This window comes from Dermochelys coriacea, chromosome 1 (assembly GCF_009764565.3).
Source record: "Dermochelys coriacea isolate rDerCor1 chromosome 1, rDerCor1.pri.v4, whole genome shotgun sequence".
Classification (NCBI taxonomy): domain Eukaryota; kingdom Metazoa; phylum Chordata; order Testudines; family Dermochelyidae; genus Dermochelys; species Dermochelys coriacea.
In genome coordinates this window covers 114,923,048-114,949,505 of record NC_050068.2, presented here as the reverse complement: position 1 = coordinate 114,949,505, position 26,458 = coordinate 114,923,048, and the positions used below count along the sequence as shown (strand labels likewise).

General features: G+C 40.7%; 1 protein-coding gene across 6 annotated transcripts in view; it reads left to right on the top strand.

Annotated features, from left to right (window-relative positions):
* Window positions 1-26,458, top strand: part of NCK2 (NCK adaptor protein 2) — a 152,604-nt gene that overhangs the window by 26,260 nt on the left and 99,886 nt on the right. The window contains exon 2 of one of the 6 annotated variants that reach the window (XM_043511432.1): window positions 23,874-24,136. The exons of the other annotated variants lie outside the window; for them this stretch is intronic. The gene's annotated coding sequence lies outside the window, so the exon portion shown is untranslated. The remainder of the gene's footprint in view (window positions 1-23,873; window positions 24,137-26,458) is intronic. 6 annotated transcript variants of the gene reach the window in all.

The following is a 26,458-nucleotide window of genomic DNA, read 5'->3' as shown; positions in this document are numbered from 1 at the left end:
AGGGAGACTGGCATACAGATATTTAAAACTGAAAGAAAGTGAGCTCTTTTGCTGGCTGAAATAATCTATAGTCTCTCAGCTCAGTCATTTGATCTACAGTCCTACTTTAATGGAAGACTGAAGCTGGAGAGCAGCCACTTCATCCTCCCACTAGAATTTCTACTTCACTTTGAAAGGTTGCTTACTAGTATCAAGTGATTTATGATAAAGTGAAATGATCCTTTATATAAAGTTTAGATTTTCTGCATGATGCAGGTCGATAAATGGCAAATTACAGTCCATTAAGAGAAATACCATTGTAAAGCACTTTCTGGAGACAGAAAATTCCCAGAAAGCACATGAAGTATGTATATTTGAAAATATCTGAATAATAGGGACTGGGGGAAAAGGAAAGATTTCTACATAGCCCTTCACATTCTGTACTTCAGAGTTCCAATTATTCTGATTAGCAAAGTATATTTATGGAAGGAAGGTTCACTTTCAACTACTAAATTGGTTCCTAATTGCACTATTTGGGGCTGTAGATGTTTTATATTCATAATCATCTCACAATTTAGTTTATATAACTAAAGATAATTTATAACATGATTCTCCTTTTTCCAAACAGGAAAAACCAATAATTGTAAGCAACAATGTATACATGGTTGATGGCCAGCTATTTGATAGACATGAGGAGTGGGTGGCAACTAGATTATGCAAACAAGCTATTTTGGAAAAAAGAATTGCAGAAATAAATGAAGTAGGTTAATAAACAGTGTGTTAAAGGGACATCTTTCACTTCATCAGGCTTGGGTATGGCTTTTTTAAACTGAAGTGTTCTAAGCGATTTATTGCATTATAAACAGATAACTCAGTTGAGTGTCAAATGTTCCTCAGCTGTTTCATCAGCAGGAAAATTAAATATGGTCCAGGTAGTGAGATTATAATGGTTCAGTATAGATGTTGTTTTGAACCCACTCTCGCAGTGCAGAAATGTTGAGGCGGAAAATACCTCACTACACCACCCAGTAAAATAAATAATATATAGTGGTGTATGATATAGCAATGACTAAAGCCAGGAGAAAAAAAATGAACTTCATGGTATTCTTATGTTCTAATTACAGTTTTTGCAAAAATACAAAATAAATGCCAAGAACAATAAGCAGTTTGATTAACTGCCACTCATGATGCATGTTGAACAGGAAAAGGCAAACCTTTGTATTACCATAAGAAAAATGGAATTTAGAATATTTTTACATGTGTAAGGTTTGCCAAATATAGTTAGACTATTGATAAAATTAATTAAGAAATTACTAACTGTTTGGTACAATGGTAAATGTTAGAATATAGATATTCAGGCCTGCCTGTAAAGGCTTATACTTTAGGAACTTGGATGTATTTTTATCACTTATCTAGTTACAAGGATATAAAAACAAAATCACAGTCTGCCTGTGTATAGGCTTTCTCTCACTAGGATAGTCTGAGGCCTTGTTCTTAGGCTAAGGCCTTTGGCAAAGCAGCAGGGCCACATCCTCACATTCCAAATCAGTCACACTGAAATAGGGTGGTATTGGGCTGTTAGATGGACTATCCTGTCCTGTTACTGCCCGTCACCACCAGATAAAGAAACAGATCTTAAGATTGTTAAGGAAAACTTAGATTGATAGCATCCTGTCTGGCAAGAAATCATTCATCAATGATTATGGTTGTGAAACCCTCATTTCTGTATTTTTATTTTTATGGCCCCCACTTTTCTATTGTTAATCTGTCTGGTTCTCTAATTGTTTCTGTCTGCTGTATAATTAATTTTGCTAGGTGTAAGTTAATTCAGGACATAATTGGTTAGATAATTTATGTAACAATATGTTGTTAGGACTGGTTAGTTAAATTTCAGTAAAATGATTGGTTAAGGTATCGCTGAGAGTATTACTATATAAACTTGGGTCAAACAGGAAGTGGGGGGGGAAGGAAATTGGAATCTTGTTTGCTAAGGGGCAGGGAATAGGGACACAGGGTAAATACTCTGTGGCATCAGAGCTGGGAGTGGAACACTGGGGAACAAACTCTATCGGCATATAGAGATTAGCTCGACTGGTGTGAAGGGCTTCGGAATATGCTTGCTTGGAAACTAACCCCAATAAACATCTCATTGTTTGCACTTTGGACTTTTGGTCTTCTTTCTGTCTACGTGACAAGAACCAAGGGAGAGGGTGAAAGGAAAGCCCTCTAACAGTAACTTTTAAAAATAAATACCATTTTCATCATTCTTGTTGACTACCACATTTTCATACCATATATTACTGCCTCATAGTTGTGCTATAAGAGTGACTCCATCCTGCAGTCAGCAGGTTCTCTCAGGTTTCCTGAGGGAATCCCCAACTCATTTAAGGATGGTATTGTGGTTAAGGCATTGGACTGGGACTCAGGAAAGCTGAGTTTAATGTCCAGTTCTGCCACAGAATTCCTGTATGATCATGGAATACTATCAAAACCTCTGTGCCTCAGTTCCCCATCTGAGGAATGGGGATAATACTTCCCTACCACGTAATAGTTTTATGTCCAGGTAAAGATCTAGAAAGACAGGTAAATTTACAAGGCTGGCAATGGTCACATCAAGCACAGGAAGCATGATGTAGAGCAATTTAAGTTTAGATATTGATAGAAATTTTATCAATACTTGGAATCTCTCATTCAATTGCTCTCTCTGTGACTTAACATTTTTCTTAACTAGATGGAGGAGGGTGCCATATGAATATCCTGGGAAGCCATAGCCTTGCTGATCCTGGGCTCAAAGCAGCTTGGATGGATGGGCTTTTTTTTCCCTAGGGTTGAAGTCTGTGAGCTCACCCTCCTCTGATGTGGAAGATGAAGAGAAGGGTTGGTGACTAAGAATGTCTTCCTTATTATCCTGTCTTATATTTCCTTCAGTATGAGAACCTCATATAGTTACAATATGTTGTACAGTAAATCCACTGAGAGAACAAACTAATTGTCTGTCCTTCTCACCTCCCAATTCATTGATACAACCCCTATTTTCGTTCATACCTACCCTTCCAAATATCTGCCTTCACTGAGAAAATAACAAACCAAAGTATTTTTGGAAAATCATCTTAAATAAATGGGTAATTAATACTTTGAGTAGCAGCTTGCTCACTCAACATCTAGTTCCAACATTTTCATAATTCATGGATGTGGGACCATGTGATCAAAACATTCTTTGATTACGTTGGATGGTTTAAATTCACTGAACTGAGTACCTCACAAGTATTTCAGGCCAGGTATTTTAGGAGCTTCTTTTAAAAGTTGCTAAACACAAATGGAGTCAATTAAAAACAATCTGACCACTTTGGGTCAAAACTCATTTAGAACTCTTGGTATAAAACCTCTTAAATAGTTTATTTTTTAATAGTGTAATCCAGTTTGAAAAAAGTAATAGAAATTTACCATCCTGAGGCATTGGTCCATTAGCCAGCATAGAAAGTGTCTGTGCTGCTAGCCCCCTACAATTTAGGCGAATAAAACATTTGTGGACTATTTTTTGTGTAATATATTTAATGGTTATTTATTTTCAATCAACTTTAATTAAATTAACAAAATGTAACTTTGTGTCTCTCTTTTCTTATACATCTTTCCCTGGCTGCGCAGTGCTTTTTCTTTCCTGTTCAAGTTTATGGTGTCTCTCTTCATGCTATTTTTGCAGTGTCCGTTTTCTCGCGTCTCCTTTCTATCTCCATATACCCTGTTGTTTATCTCTCCCCTACATTGTGTGCTGCCTCTTTCCCTATGTTTTGTGTCTCCTTTCCCACTTCTCCTACCAAAATCTATCTCCTTTGAGTTATCATTTTCATCTCTCCACCTACCATTCCCTCTAGCACAAAGGGTTTGAAAATATTACAAGATATCTAATAGCCAGATGACTAAAAATGCTATCTGAGCAAACACTGATATGAAAGGTGGGGATGGGGAAGTGCTTTTAGAAGCAATACTCAATTGAGAAATGCAACGTCTCTCACCCAGAGGTGCTGGAGTTTCTGCTAAGGTGCTGGTTTTAGATTGTCCCCAAACAGTGTTCATCTTTCATGTTGGCTTCTGGATAGTACTGTAGTTTTCTGATACATTTTACACACTGAGTCACACACACATGTTCTTCTGGAAGGAAGAAGGCGCTTTCTCTATCTCTGTTTAGCATGAATCTCTAACCCTGCAGCTTTCTGGATGTTTGTGTTAGTCTATTACTTCACCACTCCCAGGTGCTAGATGGGGAGGTGTGTATTTCTACAATTTTAATACCGTTTTAACTTTTTGGCTAGTCCAAGGTAGAATGTATTCTCTGCTTTTACCTCTCACCTTTCCTCCATTTTATAGCTCCAGTGCTGCTCAGAGTAAAAAAGACTGTGTTTTTTTGTTTGTCATTTTTTACTGCTGCACTCAGGGTTACAAATAGAGGCAGTGAAATATGACAAAACTGGTCAATTTTCACTTTTGATGCAGGTTGGAAAAATTTTCGGGAGCAGAAGCAGCACTAATACTGTCTGTCTTCAGATACTGTATTGGGTTACACTTGGTTTAGAAGGTTTTCTTGCACCCATAAGGATTTTAAACTTTTTTTTTTTTTTTTTTTTTTTTTTTTTTTTTTTTTTTTTGTAATGAAAGGTTATTCAGTAGAAGCCAATGACACTTGTTCAGGAACTTATTGTAAGTGAGAGAGGGTCTTTCAAGTGTTGGTGTGAAAGTTTTGCCATTGACTTTAGTGGGTCAGGATTTTACCCTCTCTGTAGTCACTTCAAAGAAGTTGTTTTATATAAATGTGCATGCAGGCAGTCTTTGAAGTATGAAACTAATAAGCACAAGACAATCTCCTCCTTCAGTACATAAGTGTACTTACAAAAGGCATATTATTTACTTTATAATTTGGCATAATAAACTAACAATTACTGTAGCTCATAACAGTCGAGTCAAGTAAGTACATTTTCAGATACTTTAAAACACTCACATTGCATACTTTGATGCTGGCGAAGGATTGTGCTATTTCAACAGCTTTCCAGAAAATCCTCCCACTATGTGAATAAAGTGCCTTGCATAATGACAGGTTTCAGAGTAGCAGCCATGTTAGTCTGTATTCGCAAAAAGAAAAGGAGTACTTGTGGCACCTTAGAGACTAACAAATTTATTAGAGCATAAGCTTCGTGAGCTACAGCTCACTTCATCGGATGCATGCACGAAGCTTATGCTCTAATAAATTTGTTAGTCTCTAAGGTGCCACAAGTACTCCTTTTCTTTATGTGAATAAAATATCCCTCGGCAGAATACTCTCAAAGGGCAGATGAAGAAACAGTACTTGTCCTCTGTTGAGGTGATTCTCCCTCCCATGAGGTGCCAAAAAGCTTTTCTTGTTCAAGCAGAATAAATTTGCACCTTATTGTGCCCTCTGTATTGAATTTAGCCCTTGAATGCTTATTTGGATCTGTTAGTATATTTGGATCTGTAATTATACTCTGTTAATTTGCAGAATGGAGATCTTATGTTAATGTGTTAATGACAGTGAAAGGTAGCTCATTGGAGCTCATAAGGAGGCAGAACTGGAATTTGGTAACTCATCACACCTTTGTCCTTTGCGTTGCTGTAAATACTATATTGAGTATCACAAAATTTTGCACTATTAATCCAGTTAATGTAGGGCCTTCACCATGGTTTGAAGTCCCGTTTCTCTATAAAGATGTTGTTTGTTCAGCATTTTCACTCCTTGGGCTGAACACCTTAGCAACCAGATATCAAAGGCACTGAAGATTTGCAGCTCCCAATGACTTCAGTGAGGTTTGTGGATGTTTGACACTTCTGAAATTGAGGTTACATTTTTATTTAGGTGCCTAAATATGGATTATAGAGAGTAACTTTAGGAACCCAGCTGTGAAAATTTTGGTCAAATAATAATTTGCTCTTATTTTGTAATTATCAGCATGTAAGAATTTGTGACATCAATCAGTTGATTGTGTTATCACTGATTGATTCGGCAGGAGACTGTACAGTGGAGTCGCATCTTACGAGGGGGTTAGGTTCTAAAGTCAGCATGTAAGGCGAAAATCGCGTATAGTCAAAAAGAGAGAGAGACGGAAGAATGAAAGAATAAAAAAGGGAGAAAGACTACTTCAATGTTGTTATACGCAAGCCGGAGTGCCTCAGGGTAGCCAGGAGCATTGTCTACGATCAGCAACAGTTTAAAGTCAAGTCCTATCTCTTCGAGGTACCGCTTGACCTCCGGAATGAAACACTTGTGGAACCAATCCAGAAATAATGCTGCCGACACCCAAGACTTTTTATTTGATTGCCAGAACACAGGCAGGAGATTTTTGTTCCTGCCTTTAAGGCACGGGTATTTGCAGCCTTGTAGAACAAGCCTGGCTTATTGCCACAAAACAACACAGTCACACCGTCTTTAGCTGCTTTGAAACCAGGGGCTTGTCTTTCTGATTTCGAAGTGTAAGTGCAGTTGGGCATTTTTTTCCAGAAGAGCCCAGTCTCGTCAGCATTAAAAACTTGTTCTGGAAGATAGCCCTTTTCTTCAGTGATTTTCTTTAATTGTTCGGGGTAGGCTTTTGCTGCCTCTTCATTGGCAGATGCAGTTTCACCAGTAGACTGCACTTTTTTGAGGTTGAAGCGGTTCCTAAAACTGTTAAGCCAACCTTGGCTGGCTTTGAATTCCTTCTCATCAGAAGGCTGTCCCTCTTTGGCAGGAGGTTTGAACAGCGCATAGAGGCTAAGAGCCTTTTCTCGCAACGTGTTGCCATCGATAGGCACACGTTTACTGTTCATGTCTTCCAGCCATAAGTTTAATGCCTTTTCAGTCTTCACTAAAGTCTTATGACGCACCTGGCTTGTCACCTTAGCAGTTATTGGAGCACTTATGCTATGGCTTGACAACTTTCTCTCTCTCAGATCTTAATGGCACAGATGCTAGATTTGTTGCGGCCATATTTATGTGCCGCGTTGGACACTAACATACAGTCTCTCAAGTCCAATACAGCCAGTTTTTCCTCCAGCATTGGAACAGATCGCTGTTTCTTCTGAAGTAGTTGGCTTGCGTTTAGGTGCTATATTGTTCGAACAATACATATCTTTAAACACTAGAATCACACTCAGTGTGGCAAGATGCTCACCGGATCAGCGAGCAATGATCGATCCAGCTGGGGTCGATTATTGCGTCTAGTCTAGATGTGATAAATCGACCCCAGAGCACTCTCCCGTCAACTCCTGTACAGTACTCCACCGCCGTGAGTTGTTGTTTTTCTTTTTGCCGAACGCATATAGTTGAATTTGCGTAAGTTAAATGCACGTATGATGTGACTCCACTGTAGTTGGTTATAAACAAAAAAAACTTCTGTATATGCTTATATCTTGGTAATCAGCAGTGGAGCTTTGATAACATTACTTTTCCCAAATTTTGTGTTGATGAGGCTGAGATTTGAATACACCGACTTCCTGGTTAGGTCTATGTATGGCATTGTGTTTGAGTTCAAGAAGCATTACATTCAGGAGGTTGAGTACTTGATATGGGGGCAGTATTGACTATGGCCTGGTCGACACTACAAAATTAGATTGATATAGGTCACCTTGTGTCGACCTATTTATGCATGGGTCTAATACTCAGATTTGTTTCTGGCCAAAATAAGCACCCTATTACAATGACACAGAGCCATAGTCAGCCTACTGAGGTTGACACTGAGAGGGTGTAGTCACTGCATGACATGTCAACCTTAACAGTCCTCCACCAGCTGCCCCACAATGTCCCATTCCCTGTGATGGTGACTGTTCTGGTCATAATTTTAAACTCCACTGCCCGGGGTCACACTGCTTCCTCCCTTCCCCTCCCTTCTACCCCCCCAGCCAATCAACCCTGTGATTTTTTGAAATTTTTCTTCCTGATTGCTGACCTTGGTGACCATCCCTAGTGGCTCACCCTTTTTTGTGCAAACTGTGTACACAAAACTGTGTCAGTGTACCCAACTGACCATGCTGGCTTTATGTGCTCAGGGATCTACTACAGATGCTCTCGTTAGGAGTAGTCAGGAAGTATTGGATCTCTTGAGACTGTGGAGAAAGGAGTCTGTGCAAGCACAGCTGTGGACCAGCCATAGAAATGTGATGTCTGTGAGCAGATTGCATGGGATATTAAGGCAAAGGGTACAACAGGGATCATCAGCAGTGTAGCATGCTGATGGAAGTGTAGCAAAGCGAGGGAACTTTGCCAGGTAATCATAAAGCTAGGGAGCATGACAGTATATCTGGTGCTGTGCCACAGACCTGCAGCTTCTACAAGGAACAGCATAAAATACCCGATAGAGACCCCACCAACAGCTCATAGACCACTATGGATACCTCAAAGGAGCATGAGACAGACCCTTGCTGTGAACAGCGAGGAGGAAGTGGGAGATGCGGTAGGGGCTCCAGCCCTGCTACGAAGCAGGACCTGTTTGAAATTCTGTTAGAGTCTAGCTAGAGGGGGTCACCTGTGTACACTGGGATTGCGTTCTTGAAAAGGGAGATGGATACTGAAACAATGTATACCGGAGAATTTTTCCCCATAAGAAATAATGGAAAAAGTGGCGGATGCGTTCGCAGCTTCACTATACTTGCCTATGACAATGCTCTTTTTGCCTAAACAGTGTAGCTTTTTACAATGACAGGTTCTACAGTACACATTTTACACACAAAACACTGAATAAAATAATGTAGAACCCTACTAACACATAGAACATTTTAATACAGTAAATACAGTACAGGATAACAGCGTCAATTATGCTAAACTTAGGTAGGGGTGGCAGCTTGCTTTTCCGTGGCTGGCTTTTTGGCTGCAGATGTCTTAAAAAGGATTTTATCGACGTCTGCTCTCCTGAATAAACCTTTGAACGATAGATCTCCCTGTAGCAAGCACTGCATCACTGAGAGCCCTGGAGACTTTGGCAGACCATTGCGAAAAGGATCACTGCTCTGTATGATTCCCTTTATCTCATCCAGCAATTCAAAGAAATGGGAGAGATTCTTTGTTGTCAGACTCCTGGCTTCTTGCCTTATGTCATCATCCTCATCCTTGCTTTCTTCAGATATCCATTGTTGGTCCAGCTCAATCAGCTCCTCATTTGTCAGACGGTCAGCGTGAAACTCCAACAACTCCTGTACATCATCATCCTTCTCCACCTTCTTGAAGCCGACATCCTTCTCCAACTTGACAATTTCTTGTTCAAGAGCAGGAACAGCCTCAAATCCCACCAAGCTGTGGACAGCATCTGGCCATGCATGGCGCCAAATGCCCTTCATACATTGCAAAATGCCTTCTTCCTATGATACATCAATGTTTCCACACTGTTCAAGATGTTGTAGGACTTCCAGAACTCCTTTACACTGGGTTTCCTTCACCTGCCATCTCCTTAATCAGCATGGAGAACGTGCTCCATAGGTAATAGCCTTGGACGTGACCAGCAGATGCAAGTACAGTCCTGTACTGTACAATAGGGAACGTGTTCCAATTCATATCAGTCCTGATCTGTGCAAAAGACTGATATGCAGATCAGGACCAACGTAAATCAGAACATGTTCCCCTATTGATGAGCGACGGATATCCAAAACAACGTTTAAGGGGAGATTTGTACTGGGGACCACCTGTAGTCCTATCAGGTGAGGATGGATGAGCCTGGTGAAGGGGAAGGGAACTTGGGTAGGTATGTGGATGCATTTTTCTTTAAAATCTTCAAATTTAAAGATAGCGTGCAGCCGATCCCAAATTAACAAGATAAAAGTATTGCCTTTTCATTATTCTACTCATATGAGAAAGGTAGAGGTAGAATAAACAGAGGTAGAGTTAGCATCTGATTTTTATTCCCTGTTGGGCTAGGCGTGGGGATCTGGGTATATGCAGAGCACTTTGTTTACATGCATGGGGATGTCCTTTTTATACTCCTGAGACATATCAATGAAACATTCACTCTACAATCCTCTCCCAAAGAGTGGCTGCCTTACTTCTTCCTCTGCTGTAGGACATTTTCCCACACTACTCTGGAATGAATTTGGCTGGCACCATGACAATAATCAAGCTAGCAGCATACAAGCTGGGGTGGCTTTGGGATACCAGTAGCAGCTGTGTTCTCTGTGCCTTTGTGATCCTCAGGAGAGAGATATTGGCTAAAATCACCACCACCTGTGGAAAATAGTGCCATTGTTGAGTGCCATTGCCCGTATTTGTACCCATGAAACAGGGACCAAAATCTTATAGCTTCAAGCAAAACAACCCCCCCCCCCCAGCAGTCCACACTCTCCATGGCCAAAGCTGAAGTGTCAATAAGCATTTCTTACTAAAAGTGTTCGTGGGAATAAGGGAAGGGAGTTTTGAAACGTATCTTCATCCTCCCCTTATATCTCTAAATCCAGTGGTATGTATTTTATCAGCAGCAGCTTCTGGTGCCCCCTCTTTGCCTGCAGAAACACCTGACCCTGATGGGGGGAAGAAATAAGAGGACAAGGGAGGACGTGTACTGTGAGATCCCACAAGCCAGTGCTGCATTGAACTATGAACAAAGGGCTTAATATCTTTGTAAATGAGATTTAAGTCATCCTATGGGCTATCATGTTGCTTGTGTTTGGAGGTTGAGCTGGTTGAGAATTTGGATGTTGAATTCTTCAACTGCCATAAGATTACTGGGGGGGTTTGAAAAAGAGGAAAGAAGACAGGGCATGGAAGTGTAAGAGACAACAAAGGGGATTCAAAATCAACCAGGAAGAAAGTGATAGAGGTGCAGGGGGCAAGAGGAAGAAACAAATTAAACACTTCATAGAATATAGGAAAAAGAGAAATTAGAGGAGAATATGTTGGAAAGACCATATGAATAAATATGTAGAGAGCAAGAAAAGTGGATGATGATTGAGGGGAAAAGACAAGTAATTTTTTAATTGTTTGACTATTTCTAGCAAAGAAGAAAATCTTAAATTCAGAAAGGTTGAGACCCCGACCGCTTGTGGTTCCTTTTACACAAGGCAACTACTAAGGCCCTCATCCTGCAATTCTGAGTGAAGGATTAGGGCATAAATCTTGAAGTGACTTAAGAACCAAACTTTTAAAATAAACAAACACATATATAATTTTGTAGGGTTGTACTGAGTTGTTGGCAGTCAGCCTGGAGGGGACAGAACTTTTAAAATGGTCATTTGAAAAGTGTTCTTTAGACTGTAAATGGTAACTGAGACAGTTTATAGTTCTTGAAATCAATTTCTAGACACAGAAAACTTAAAGCTAGGACTATCGAGTATTTAGATTACCCATATTTTCTTTTCAAAAAGTTGACACGTTTTTTGTGACTACTGTTTGTGACTTAGATGCACACATCATTTGTGGATAAGTGTCAACGTGCTGTCCTGCTTCCCAGCTCATACAAGCAGATGATTTAGGCAGGTCAGGCATAGAGAAGCCGCTACTAAGCAAGATCCTCATGTTCCAAAGAGAGAGCTTTTTTTAATTTAAGCTTTTTCAATAACTGTAGCAGTTACTAGTAAATGCTATTCAGAGAGTTTTTTGTTAAGCCTTCTGAGGGGAGGGGCAGAGCTGCAGAAACTAAGGAATACTTTTGAAAATGTATAAGTTGAGGTAGTCTAGGGGAAACTAAGGAATAGGACAATTTGGGGAATAAGGTAGTAAAAGTAGTGAGAAACACATGATTACTCTCTATATCTATGAACTCAATCAGAGATGAGGTAAAATGTTGAGTTCAGAGTAAGGTAGTATTCTGCTAACTTGATGGTGTCCGTTTTCTTGCAATTAAAAGGAAAACTTATTGAAAATCACTTTCCTTATTGCAGTTTGATTTGTGGGTGCTTTTAAAGTAAATCTGAAATAGATATCTTCTGAAGCTGCCTTATATCAATTTATGTTTATCTTCTCCCCCTCCCCGCTCTCCTGCTGGTAATAGCTTACCTCAAGCGATCACTCTCTTTACAGTGTGTATGGTAACACCCATTGTTTCATGTTCTCTATGTATATAAATCTCCCACTGTATTTTCCACTGAATGCATCCGATGAAGTGAGCTGTAGCTCCGAAAGCTTATGCTCAAATAAATTTGCTAGTCTCTAAGGTGCCACAAGTCTTCCTTTTCTTTTTGCGAATACAGACTAACACGGCTGCTACTCTGAAACCTAAATCAGAGCAGTACATTAGTTCTTATCCATGCAATCCAAAAAAGAAACAGTGCCATTTTGAGAGCCAAAGTTGCTGAACCCACAGGTTTTTGGAAATGTAGAAACGTGTTTGGCAGTACAATACAAATTTCTGTTATGAGGAGGAGAAATGTTCAGGTCTTTAAGAAAGTCAGCATGAGGTAATGACAACCAATTGATTTGTAAGAAGAGGTGGAAAAAAAACCTCTTAAATCTCTCACGAGTTTGTCTTCCTAAACAGAATTCAGTACCACCTCGGCAACAAATTAAGGTTTTATTAGGTTATGATTATTAAACTATAGCATGCTATAAAGATGGATTAAAAATGTGTGATACTAATTTTTTTCAGTTTATTGTCACATCATATGTAAGTGAGACCTAATAGAGTAGTAGTTGGATTTGCAGTGCATTTGTGACACAACAAAATTCATGCTGCTGCTGCTCCCTTGGCGTGTGTATGTCTGTATTGTGACCAAATGCAAAAATGAAATCTTTTGTAACAGTGAACAACTTTAACAAATAAAATAAGTAACTGTGTTTTTCTCATTTAAAAATCTGAAGCTTCCAGAAGTTGTTGTGTTTGTGGTTCAACCTTCCTGCTTCAGGGGGTTTTGTCGTTGTTGTTGTGTGTGTGGTTTTTTTTTTTTTTAGTTGTCATTAGTTGTCTTTTTAACATTTAATTTTGCAAGCTACTTTCAAGGAAGATGTTTTTGTTTGTGCAATTTTTTTCATGGCAAGTAAATGTTTACTGGGTAAATTTACCCTTAATTTGGCATAATTTTATTTGTTTAAATTGCTTTTTGATAGCCCTAGTTATGATATAACTTCAAAGAAATTGACTAAGAAACTTTTGTCTGTCCTGGTCCAAATCTGGTCGATGGTGACAGTATCCATCAGTTGTCAGCTGTCTAATGACCTATGTGCGAGTTGTTAGTGCCATTCTGGTGGTTCTTGGACAAGTGTGCTCACCTCAATAGAACCATCATCACAACTCGGAAGTAGGGCTGAATTAAGGCAGTCTGGGACTCTAGGCACAGCCCTTATGGGGGGGCAGTGATGCCCTGCCCTCCTGCTGTGGCCTCTCTACTCCTTGAGGTAGTAGCAGGTTTCACAGTTAAGAAGTATTTGACAGTTCATACTATTTATCAGTACTGTTTCAGGTTGTCTGTAGATCAGGCATCACTTATACACTCAGTTCATGTGTTAAACTTTGGTTTTCATCCACAGTGGCTGCTAGAAACCTAATTTTGTAAATGAAAGCAAAGATTCTGTTTGTAATAATCGTATCACAGTAGTCTGGGCCTAGGCCCCATGGAATAGGCCCTAACCTATGCTAATCCAGGCCTGATTGGATTCCCTGCTGGTAGTTTGTAGAAGTACCAAGAATATATAGAGTGAACTATCCACTAGTCTCTAGAGGTGGTCCTTCCAAGACATGGTTGAAGCAGGGTTGGAAGCTTTCACTGATGTAGTCTATATGTTAATTTACAGAATGGCTAAAGAACATTCAAGCCTCCTGAGTTGTCAGTCTATTATTTTCATTAGCATTCAGTTAATTTTTTAACTTACTTAATAATTTATTTATATATTTGTAATTGGTAGAGATTTTCTAGCTATATTTAAAATATAAACAGTTTATATGGCTTCAGGAAGTTAGAATCTGCCCTTTCTGTGTGTGAGGCAGTTGGATGAGATTTTTCCTTTCCTACTCTCAGTGGCTGAGATACATGGAACATAAAAATGTTTAAAATTACCTTTGAAAATAAGTACTTTAAATAGACTTTTAAAAATGGTAAATTCACTTTGCCTTTGGAGACATGTTTTCTTATAGGTCCTTAAGAAACAGCAATCCTCCTGAGATCACAATGGTTTTGTTGTGCAGAGTTAAATAGCTGTTTTTTGCACTGTTGTGTGTTTTAAAAGCAAGTAAAGTGAGAATCCTGCAGCAAAGTTTGCAAGCTGAGATTGCCATATAATTGAGCACTAATACAGAATTTAATACACTAAATACATTTAAGAGGAGAAAGGGTGGGGTTGTTTGTTTTTTTTTTAAACTCTGAGATCAGTGGTTTCAAAAATTATTCGTTTATGGGGAGAAGGTTTATGTAAAACAGTAGCAAATATAATATAAGCACTAAATATTTTGTCACTATTCCCTCATACAAATTTTTAGGTGTTGCAGACTATTGTTTTCTCTAATAATATCAATAGTACTAATTAGAAATCTGTTTTTTTTATTTATATTGCTGGCATATACTGTATCCCCCTAATTTGCTATTAACAGTATTATTTCATTTGTGCTTGCCAGTAGAACAGCTTTCTAAAAGTTGGGGTTTGTATATTAACAATATTGTGAAATGACTATAATTTGAAATAAATTATGTTGGGTGAACATGTAGTTTAGTACTGCTATTTCCTATTAGAGGTTAGTGTTGAAAACAAAAATTGGTGAACGTAGAACCCTAAAGAAAGAAGAGAGGTTTGTGGTGCAGAAACTAATTTTAGAATAAGAATGTAAATTTTTGTAATAGACATTTTACTTCGGAAGGTTCACCTGATAAGAGAGAACTACGGGGACAAATTTGGACAAGGTAATGGTTTTGACTTTTTGCCAGCTGAATGCCAGAATGCTTCTCACCTCCCCCTTCAGGCCATGCATGTAGATTTTATTGCTCTAGTTCTGGTTTCAGTTTTGGAATTGGTTATATATCTAATCTGAAGTTATTCGACTTCTAACTTCGGCAGGACTCTTGGGATATTCAGACAAAAATGACCATTTGAATACTGTGTCTGGGCACAAATCCAATAGCTTTGGAGATGTCATTAATTTGACTGCTGCCATAGGATATCGTGTTTCATTGCATTGTTTTAGGGTTGCAGTATTTCTCTCGCCATTTCTTGCCACTGACTTGGTATGATAAAGATTGGCATGATAAGATTTATAGATAAAATATCACCAAAGTGCACTGAGTCAAATTTATACAAGCCAAATCAAAGAGATAAAATTGTACTGACAGTTGTGATTTATTCGTCATCATCATCCAGTCTCTATATTTTTATTTGTTTATTTTATGGTCGTGGAATATTTGGTGGTAGTACAGTCAGTGCTGGAAGCAATTCCTGTAGCAAAGGTTGCCCTTCCATTATAACCCAAATTATGCTAAACTTTTGCATGCTTGCTCTCAGCCTCAGGTTGACTATTTTTGGGAAAGTTTAGACAAAAACAGTTCAGACATTTCTGGTAGTGAGTTGGGGAAAAATAGGTAGATCTTCTAGAGCCTCTGTGTGTTCCTGCTCAACTAGTGTCCCTGGTTTGAACTTGTTGGAACCCTTTTGAAAGCAGGGTCCTCACGCCTTATTCTGGATCTGAGAAACCTAAACAGGTTCATCAGAACCTTCAAGTTCAGGATGCTGATCTTAGGAACCATCATCCTTCTATGTCCAAAGGAGACTGGTCTATATCATGGGACATCAATGATGCCTATTCATTAGACAGTCATGCCACAATATCGGAAGTTCTGTGTGAAAAAGACATCTTTCAGGACAAGGTGCTGCCCTTCACTCTATCCATGGCTCTGAGGGTATTTACAAAATACCTAGCTGTCATGGCTTCACTCCTAAAAATCAAGGGAATTATGCTGTCCCCTACCTGTACAACTGGCTCATCGAACAAGATCCAGCCTGGATCTCACAGAAGCCATTAACTTGACATGTCAGCTGTTTCAGGTCCTTGGTCTACAGACAAATTGGGACAAATCTATCCTTATCCCCTCACAAAAGATAATATTTATAGGAGCAGTACTGGATTCCATGACATGACAGAGATCTGTGCATATTTCTTGTACTCAGTATTGTAAACTCCAACCACATTTAACACTTGTTTTGTTTTATTTTTTTCTGGTGGCCATCACCTGTGATATGATATGCCCATCTATGCATGAATCCTCCGCAGCACTGTGCGTCTGTGTCACATCCTGTATGTGGAGATCTTGAGGAAATTACACATCATTTCCCAAAAATGCTCTTAGCTGGTAGGAATCCTGAGACAATATCCTTGAGTCCTCTAGCTCCCTCACTGTGATCCAGGCTGGGTGTCAGAGGCATGAATGTAGAGGTTAGAAGCTCATGGTCTCTTGCTCATGGAGCAAGCACATAAACTAGGCTAGATGGTGAAGTCCTTTCTATTATCCCTTTAAGGCCAGCTGGTTCAGGTATTTGCCAAAATACCATAGATATATACTACCTAAACAAGCAAGTTAGAGCTAACTCTAAACAGTCTGCAGAGAACCATGCAACTTTGTTAGTAGTGCCTGGGAACATCCCATATACCCAGTTAGTCTGCATTTGGTAGGAGAGGAGAATCCAAAATCAGGGTAATTCAGAAAGGCTCAAGACTAGAATAATTAGTCTCTGCACCTCTCACTGGTAAACTGCCTTTTCAACAGATGGGAAATCAGATCCCTTTGCCTCCAGAGAATGCCAGGTGTCCCCTCTACTGCTTGTGAACCAGTAAGGACCAAGTGTTCTTTGACAGATGCAGTCCTCCTAGTGTTGAACAAGGATCTGCTGTATGCATTTTCTTCTATCCCCTTCATTTGGGTGGGTTCAGAATACATGCTTGGCCAGGACAAGATCATCTTTCCAGCATGGTCAAGGCACTGGTACAATAACTAAGGCTGCAAGTCTGTCATGGAAGTCACGGATTTGGTGACTTCTCTAGCAGCCAGCTGCAGCAGTTTGGGTGTGTGGGAGGGGGTTCAGGGCTGGGAGTGGGGGGGCACATACCTGGGGTGGGTGGCCCCCCCCCTTTGCTCCCACTAGCTGTGATTCCTGGCCAATGGGAGCTGGTAGGAAGCTGCCAATGGGAGCTGCGTCTAGGAGCTGCAGGGACAGAGCTGGTAGGAAGCCCCTCCACACCCTTCCCCTCCAGAACCAGCAGGGGTCCCGAGCTGCATACCGCGTCCCGGTCCCTTCCTCTCCCAGCACCAGCAGGTGTCCTGGGTCACCCCCGGCACCTCTAGTGCCCCGGGACCACCCCCCAAGCACTCCCAACCCCCTGCCCAAGTTTTAGTGACCGCAGGTATTTTTCGTAAGTCATGGACAGATCATGGGCCTGTAAATTTTTGTTTACACCCATGACCTGTCCATGACTTTTACTAAAAATAGTGACTAAAATGTAGCCGTAATAACCTTTTAAAGCTGTCTGAGAAGCCTCTCTGTTGCCTCAAATTAAGACATATTGCAGTCCAGGATAGTCCTGCATCCTCATGCAGATACCAGAGGCAATATTACTCACCATTTTTATCATCTTGCTATTCTCAAAGAAGACTTCAGTATCAGCGTCCTCCTGGTTTCTGAGTGTCAATATATGAAAAGATCCTCCAAACGCAAGGTGAGTCCAAAGAATTCTTCTGTGACTCCTTCTTTGCCTAATTTTAGACCTCAAATTTGATGTTACAGTCGAGAGCAAACAGAGTTTAGACTTTTTTTTTTACCCTTTGGAGAGAGTTGGGTTTTTTTTATAGCAACAAATGGGAAAACATCAATATGGACAAAGAGGTATTGGATGTTATAAAAGAGGGTAACACCATTACAGGTCAAGACCACTCCTCCCCACCATCTCTCCCTTTCCTTTTCAGGGACCCCGCTCATGTTTTCTCAGTTTTCTGAGAGCTATTACAGAGAAAGATAAAGGAGGTTCTGGAAGATCTCGGGAGTCAAGGTTTTTACTCTCATTTTCTAGTTCCAAAAAAGGATGGAGGCTTCCAACCAATCCTAGGTCTGAGAAAACTAAACAAATACATCAGTAAGTTTTAACTTCAGGATGCCAACTCTCAGTTCAGTCATCCATTCTCTTTCCTCTCTAGATTGGTACACTTCTCTCAATCTCAAAGACGCTTACTTCCATATTTCCATTCAACCATCTCATGGAAATTACCTTCTTTTTGTCCTAGGACAGAACCATTTCCAATACAAGATTTGACCTTTCTGCAGCACCTTGGATTCTTATAAAATGTCTTTCAGTAATAGCAGCCTTCCTGAGAAGACAAGGAATTTTCATGTTCCCATATCTTGACCACTGACTTCTGTCTCACTCCTAAGACAAGTTGAACAATGACATTCTCTTGACATATTCTGTATTTCAAAATTAGGTTTTCTGATAAACAAGAAAAAAATCTATACTGTGCCCAACACAGACTTACCTTCATAGGAGGAGTTCTCAATACTCTGGAGTCAAAAGCGTACCTTCAAGAGGAAAAATTCAAAAAACTGAAATCCAGCATACAATCCTTTCTCCAGGAAGTACTGGTTTTCCTCATCTTTCTGGGTCTTGTGACATAAAACAAGTATGACATACACACCTTATGCAAGGCTCATGAGATGGTGGGTTTTCAACAGTGGGTTTCAAGACATTTCAGGCCCACTATAGTTCCAAGGAAAGTTTGGAATCCTGTTCTGTGATGGATGAACACTGAGAATACACTGAAAGGAGAGATGTTCGGTGCCTCACCTCCTTCAGTAATAATGACAACAGACTCTTCCAAGACGGACTAGGAGGTGCATCTCAACAAATTAACAAGAAGTCCCTAGAATCTGCAAAAATAGCAACTTCACATCAGTGTTTTGGAATTAAGGGCTATCAGTTTAGCACTGAAATCTCTCCTTCCTCAAATTCAAAGCTCTGTGGTTCAAGTCACAGTAGACAATATGTTGACAGTATATTATGTAAATAAATGAGATGTCCATTCATCATAACGTTGCCCAAGAAGCAATAAAACTGTATGAGATGGTGGTGCATACATCACAAAATTTAACTGATTGCATTGCATGTAACAGGATCTGACAACCAACTGGCAGATCAACTGAGGAGAGACTCCTCTCAGGTTCATGAATGGCCTCTGAAGGAATCAGTGGTTCAGGTGTTCCATCTCTGAGGATTTCGAAACAGACCTCTTTGCCACTAGCCTCAACACTACATCCCCATGCTTATGTTTCAGAGCAGGGGCGGACATTCATTTGTTGATGAATGCTTTTCTCATCAGTTGGGGGATGTATGCTTTCCTGCTTCATTAATTTAAAAAAAAAATTGAAGGTGGTAAAAAAAGAACAGACAGGACTCAGCCAAAATGATACTCGTTGCTCCAATATGTCTAAGACAGCAATAATGCACAGACTTGTTTCTCCTCTCCAGAGGGAAATTCAAATGCTTACCGGTATCACCAGATCTCCTATCATAACAAGGGAAAGAGTACCATCGAGAACCTATATCTCACGGCCTGGGCGACAGGACTCTGACAACTTTTGAGAACTCTTTCTCTTGAATATATACTACATAATTTAAAAAAAAAAGCTATACAGTGGTATGATCTAAAACAGCGGTTTTCAAACTGGGGATTGGGACCCCTCAGGAGGTCCTGAGGTTATTACATGGGGGTCGCAAGCTGTCAGCCTCCACTCCAAACCCGGCTTTTCCTCCAGCATTTATAATGGTGTTAATATATAAAAAAGTGTTTTTAATTTATAAGGGGGGGTTGCACTCAGAGGCTTGCTATGTGAAAGGGGTTACCAGTACAAAAGTTTGAGAACCTCTGATCTAAAATAAGGAGATTTCTTCTGTGGGTATCAGATAAGGGTTTTAATCCAGTATTTGCTCCTAGTCAGTGTATTTTAGAGAACTTGCTTGTCCTAAAGAATAAGGGATTATCCATTGCATCCCTTAGAGTGCCTTTAGCTGCTGTAGCAACTTTTCATAATCCTATGGATGGAAACTCAGTTTTTTCATTATATTGTAAAAGGTTTTCAAAGGGTCTGTTGACTCTACCTGCCAGTAATAGACACTGTTTCTCCATGAGACTTAAACTTAGTTTTAACACACCTTGCTTTCTATTTCATCTTTCCATTAAAACAGCCTTTATTATAGCAGTTACATTGGGTAGAAAAATTAGTGAATAGCAGGTCTTGATGGCAGACCTTTCATTTACAGTTTTTTATAAAGATAAAGTAGTGCACTTGCTGCCTCCAAGTTTTTACTTCAAGTAACTTCTGATTTTCATATTAATATGTTAACTTGCCAGTATTCTTTCCAAAACCTCACACTCATAAAAGTGAATCAAAGTTACATGGCTTGGATGGTAAGTGCTTTATCTTGCTATTTAGATAGAATTAAAGAGTTCAGAATCTCACATAAACTGTTCATTTCCTATGCAGATAACTGTAAGGGAAAAGCTGATTTTGCTCAAACTTTAACTAGGGGCCAGACAAGGCATGGAAGTGAGTTACAAGAATGTTTCACATTCTCTGCTTACTGCTATTAAAACACATTTACTAGTGTAGTTGCTACTTCGCAGCATACTTTTAGACATGTTCCAGTATTTAAATGTGTAAAGCAGCTATACAGAGCTCAATACATTTTTACTAAACATTATGCATTAGGCATAGCTGCTAGGTCTCATGCTCAATTTGACAAGACTGTTCTGTAATCTGTTTAATTAGGACACCTTGTCCCACCATAATATGCACTGCTGACCAGATTGACCCAAAAGTTTATGCAGAGGTCACTAGAAGAAATGAATGCTTCTTGAGGTTCTTTGAAACGGACTGCATATTCACCCACCCACCATCCTCCTTCCCCTTTTCTGCGGAGTCCTAATTATTCTATACTTTGCATTAGTGATGGAAGGAATTGAGGTGGCAGCCACTGCCATGCCCTTTTTGTAGCCACACCCTTCAGAACACTCTAGAATGCTGAAGCGACACATGCACATGTCAGCACTTACATTCTAACAGACACTACTTGCAGAAGGTTCCACCATTCAGCGGTACCAGTCATCGCATATCCAAAAAATACATCTTGAAGAGCCTCAGTTACAAGTAACCAGCCTTCATTTCACAGCTTCCTCAGCTCTCAGTCATTTGAAGTCCTAGAGTAGGAAGTGGAACTGCAGACAAAGAGCCAGACTGTGACGATCAGCTGGCACAGTGATTCTTGTTAGTGGGCCTTATTCAGGTGCAGGGAGAGGCTGGTCAAAGGCCGAGTGACCTGATAGTTGTTTTCATGACCTCCTCTCCCCAAAGTGATCAGTCTTGGGGATTCTGGAATGCCAGTCTTCCCTATGTGGCTTGTTGAATTGAAAAGAGAGGCTTATTAGCCTTGCCCTTGATGCTTATGTCTTGCATGTCTTGCTTGCTCTGCTTTGTAGTACCTCCTTCCAAAATGCTCAGATAAATCAGATGTGAGGAGCATCTTGGAGCCATGCAGCTTAGTCCAGTCAAGTTTGAATTAGGTCACTATTTATTTTTTTTAGCTGAGGCTCACTAACATTCTATTTTGTATCACAGAGACTGTTGATCTGTGATACCCCCCATTCTCCCACCCCCCCATATAAGAAATCCAGATGCAAAAGACTATATTTGAGGAAGTTGGCATAATCTCATCTATGTGAAAGGTCCTAGAAAGACATTCTCGCCAGTTCATGAAAAATTCATTATAAAATCACTATAGAAGAAATTGATGAGCAATATAGCTTAACAAAAATGTCCCATGATGCATTGTTTTCCGTCCCAGCATTTCTGGGCTTCCGACTGCATTTCACGGCATTTTTTTCAATGGCCCCTGTTTACTGTGTGCCCACCATCTCTGTGTGAAAGGATAGATCCGGCACTGCTCTTACTGTTGTGGTAACTGTCATTAACACTTTATGGATTGTCATGCAGTATATCATGAGCTTGCTATCTGAACAGGAATCAGAGTTGCCTGACCTGTTGCATGCCATAGAAAGAAACACCACTAGATTATGTTTGGCATTCATAGAGTAGCTGAAGACGGTGGACTGCCGCTTTTGGGCTCAGGGAACAAGCTCTGAATGGTGGGATCTTATTGTTATGCAGGGTCTGGGCTGATGAGCAGTAGCTACAGAACTTTTGGATGCGGAAAGCCACCTTTCTGAAACTGTGTGCAAAGCTTTCCCCAGCCCTGAGGCACAAGGACACCAAAGTAAGGAGGAGTCTGGTGGCACCTTAAAGACTAAAAAATCTGCTTTCGTGGTTTAAAAAAAACATTTCTTCAGATGCAACAGATAAATAAATATGTTAGTCTTTAGGGTGCCACCTGACTCCTTGCTGTTTTTGTGGATATGGACTAACACGGCTATCCCCTGATACTTGACACCAAAATGAGAGCAGCCCTCTGGTGTAGGAGCACATGGATGGCAATTGCTGTTCAGAAACCGATGATTCTAGACTGCTACCGATTGGTCGCAAATCAGTTTGGAGTCAGTAAGTCGACCATTGGGGTAGCTTTAATGCAAGCGAGCAGGACCATTAATGGCATCCTTCTCTGAAGGACTGTGACTCCTGGCAGTGTGCTTGAAATAGTGGCTGGCATTGTGGAAATGGGCTTCCCTAACTGTCAAGGGGCCACAGATGGAACGCATATTCCAATTTGGCCCTGGACCATCTTGCAACAGAGTACATCAATAGAAAGGGTACTTCTCCATGGTATTGCAGGTGCTTGTGGATCGCTGCGGGCGTTTCACTGACATCAATGCGGAAGGTCTGGAAGGTACATGACGCAAGGATCTTCAGGAACACCAGCCTGTACAGAAAGCTGCAAACAGGGACTTTTTCACCAGAAGATTCCAGTGGGGGATGTTGAAATGCCCATAACGATCCTGGGAGACCCAGTGTACCACTTACTCCCATGGCCCCCTGAAGCCTTACATGAGAAACCTGGACAGCAGAAAGGACTGCTTCAACAATGGGGAGTAGGTGCAGAATGACTGTGGAATGTGCATTTGGCAGATCAAAAGCAACAATAGGCGTAGGTGCAGAATGACTGTGGAATGTGCATTTGGCAGATCAAAAGCACGCTGGAGATGCCTTTATTGCAGGTTCGATCTTAGTAAGGAAAACATTTCAATGGTCATAGCTGCCTGCTATACACTGCATAATCTTTGTGAAGCTAAGAGTGAGAAGTTTGCACGGGGGGAGTGCCGAGGCAGATTGCCTGGCTGCTGATTTTGAGCAGCCTGATTCCAGGGCTTTTAGAGGTGCATAATGGGAGGCAATTCAAATCAGGAAGGCTTTGAGGTGACATTTTGAGAATGAGAACCAGTGAAGTGTATTTCTGTGCAGGACTCTCCTGTGCTTCATTAGATCAATTTTTGTTTGTAAACACTTGTGGTGATTCCTGACCGGGGTTTTCAGTAAGCAGATGATTAAACTGTATGTATATGTTTTAGTATCAGCTGCTATCGCAGTTTGTAGGACACTTGTTATATTTGTTATATTTCAGAGGTTTTGTTTTTATTTAACACCAATTAACACACACACAGTCTTTGGTTGAAGGGAGGTACCAGTGCAGGGAAGGCTCTCATAGCTGTGCTTAAGTCAGGATATCATTTTGGAAGCTGTGCAAAGGGATGGAGTGAACAGGAAATCAAGAAGTTCCAGAAAGTTGAAGGAATGTGTGGGAGGAGTTTGGGGAGGGCATGGAAAACATTTCTGTATGGGCTGTGGGAGGTGAGGTGGGGGCAAGCATGCATCTGTTCTGACTGTACATGATTAGGGACTTCAGCATCGCTGTTTGCTCCTCCATTACTTTTATCATCCACTCAGTGGCCTTTTGAATGATCTGATTTTTTCTTTTCCCATCTTTCCATTTCTCTCCACTCCCTGCTTTCCCTCTTTTCTGCCTCAGAGAATTGCAGCACCTTCTGGAACATGTCCTCCTTGCTCTGCCTTGGTCGCTTCCTTATCGGGCGGAGGCACTCCACTGGTGCGTAGGGGGTTCCCCTGAAGGCCACTTCTGCAGAAGCACAAGAAACAGTACACAAAAGCATGATTGTTAGTGCATGCATAGCATTGAATTGTTGTTGTAAAAAATACATCTCTTTATAACATACCAAGCACTTTCTCACTGACCCTTGGAAAGCACACGTCTCAGCTAACAGCCTAAAAATGGTGAGTTCTGCCCGCGTGGGTGGGGGTTGTTGAAGCTGGGGTAAAGAGAGACTTTGGTGATTCAAGGGTAGCAGTGCAGGCACCTAGGGACAATATTGTAAATTCTGCCACCATTTTTCCATGGGGAGGGGGGTTCATTGAAGCAGATTTCTCACTCCTGAGGGTATGCAAGTGTGCATCTACTGCATGTGTGCGACTTCAGAGCTAGTTCCTATGCTACTCCCCTGTGTGCCACTTTGGTCCCTGCGTAAGTGATTGCAGAGTGGCGCAAGAAAGTTTCCTACAGCGGGTGGAGGTCTGCCAAGGAACCTTTGGTAGAGGATTGGCAAGTAACCTCCAGGAAAGCTTCCTAGAGATCTCTCTGGAGGATTCCCGTGAAATCTCTGTGTGCATCAACACACTTTTTGCACCACACAACTTAGCTTCACAGGGTGATTTGGAGCACACTCAAACCCAGCTAGTCGTCTACATTTCTATCCCTTCTCCCAGTCCTACAGCATATAAAGCAAAGAACAACTGTACCTCATATAACCAATCAGCATCAACACAAGTAAATCACTTACCGGGGTCTCCTCTCCTGCTTCTTGCTTGCTGGAGAGGGAATGCTGGGACTGGCCGAACACCTTCCAAGTGGCAAAGAGTTCCTGACTCGCCACGCCGGAGGCCCTGCTGTGGGCTCCCCATTGTCTGAAGTCGTGGACAAGGAGGTGAACTTGAAGTGCTGACCAGAGCAGTCCAGATGGATATTATGGGATGATATTTATGGCAACAAAACCAAGCGCGGTGTCTACGCTGACACTTTGTCAGCAAAAAGTCCTATATCTCTTGTCAAGGTGGTTTTATTTTGTCGCCAAAGCAGGAGAGGTTTTTTTGCCAAAAGTTGTAGTGTGTACATCTCCACTGTTTTGTTGAGAAAAGCTGCCTTTTGTCGACAAAACTCTGTAGTGTAGACAAAGCCAAAAGTAAGTAACCTCCCCCTTTAAGTACTAAAAGAACTTGGCTAGTTCTGTCCATCTTTTGTTAGATGGTGACACTCTGACACCTTAGAGTGTTGCCATTTCTCCATATAAAAATGCCTAAACCAATTTAAATAAATTTGTTTTAAAAAATACGTTCTGTCTGGATTAAGTTGTTTTGACCAGTTTCAGTTTGATGCAAATTACAAACAAAATTTATAGTGGAAATGTTAACATTTAATTATAGTCCATATCAGTATAATTTAGAAAGGAATTCATTTAGGTTTCTTTATGCCTAGTCCTGTTTTCCAACTCCAGATAGTTTTATAACGCACTCCAAAGACCACACATAATATAGGGTGCCTCATTTCACTGATTCCGCTTGTCAGTATAGTGAATTGTCGGTTTCCTTTGAAGGTTAAGGAAGTCATGTTTTAATGAACTTAAAACAACTCATTCAGACCGTAATTATTTAAAAAGTTACTTGTACTATATATAAACTTTCCTTACGAAGCTCCCTGCCACTCCCAAGAGATAAACTGCTCTTCTCACTACACTGAGCTACTTCAAGCAGATCGCAGTTACCCTTCTCAGGTTCACTTTTATAAGCTGTACACTCAAAGTTCTGTTGTCCTTCCCTTACCAACCTCTGCTTCCACAAGGAACTACATGTTAAATTCACTGAGAGACTACCAGTCATATCCAAAGTGTCTAGAGATGAGAATAGACCTGCCATCCCCTGCATTCTCGAGAGATTAGCTACCCAGCTGTTCTGCTTTGCAGACTCAACTACCCAGTCTTCTCTCTCGCTGGCTGGGCTGGGGTCACAGCCCTGCTGAGCCCTGTTCCTGGTAGCTCCATCCATGCCGTGGACTCACTTCCCAGCAGCACCTCTGGACAAGGCAATTCTTGTTGGCAGCCGACCTGCCCTGCCTGTGGGTCCCCCCCATTCAGATGAAGTTACTACTTATATTTTAGTAATGGATGGTGGGGGGGCATATTGTGAAATGGATTTAAAATCAACTACTGTTTTTTTCTAAGGCATCATGCACAGGTCAGAGTTTGAAGAGAGCATGAGTTCACATGCAGGAGTAAAACGGGAGTACAGGCCAAATACACTTTTTGTCTCTACTAATTAGGCCAGCATTCACATTTTTCACTTTTTTTCAGTAATCTAAGGAGTCAGCAACTGTCTGTTTGCTCAGCAGTGAAGGTTTTTTGTGTTGCAGTTCACATCCCCTCTTTTGTTTTTTCCTGTTTACATAGTATGAATGTTTTAAAAGAAGAAAAATTAAACTGACTTTTGTCGACTGTACAGTACATGGATGGACTTCAAAATTTGTTACTTCTGATTATATCAGAGGAC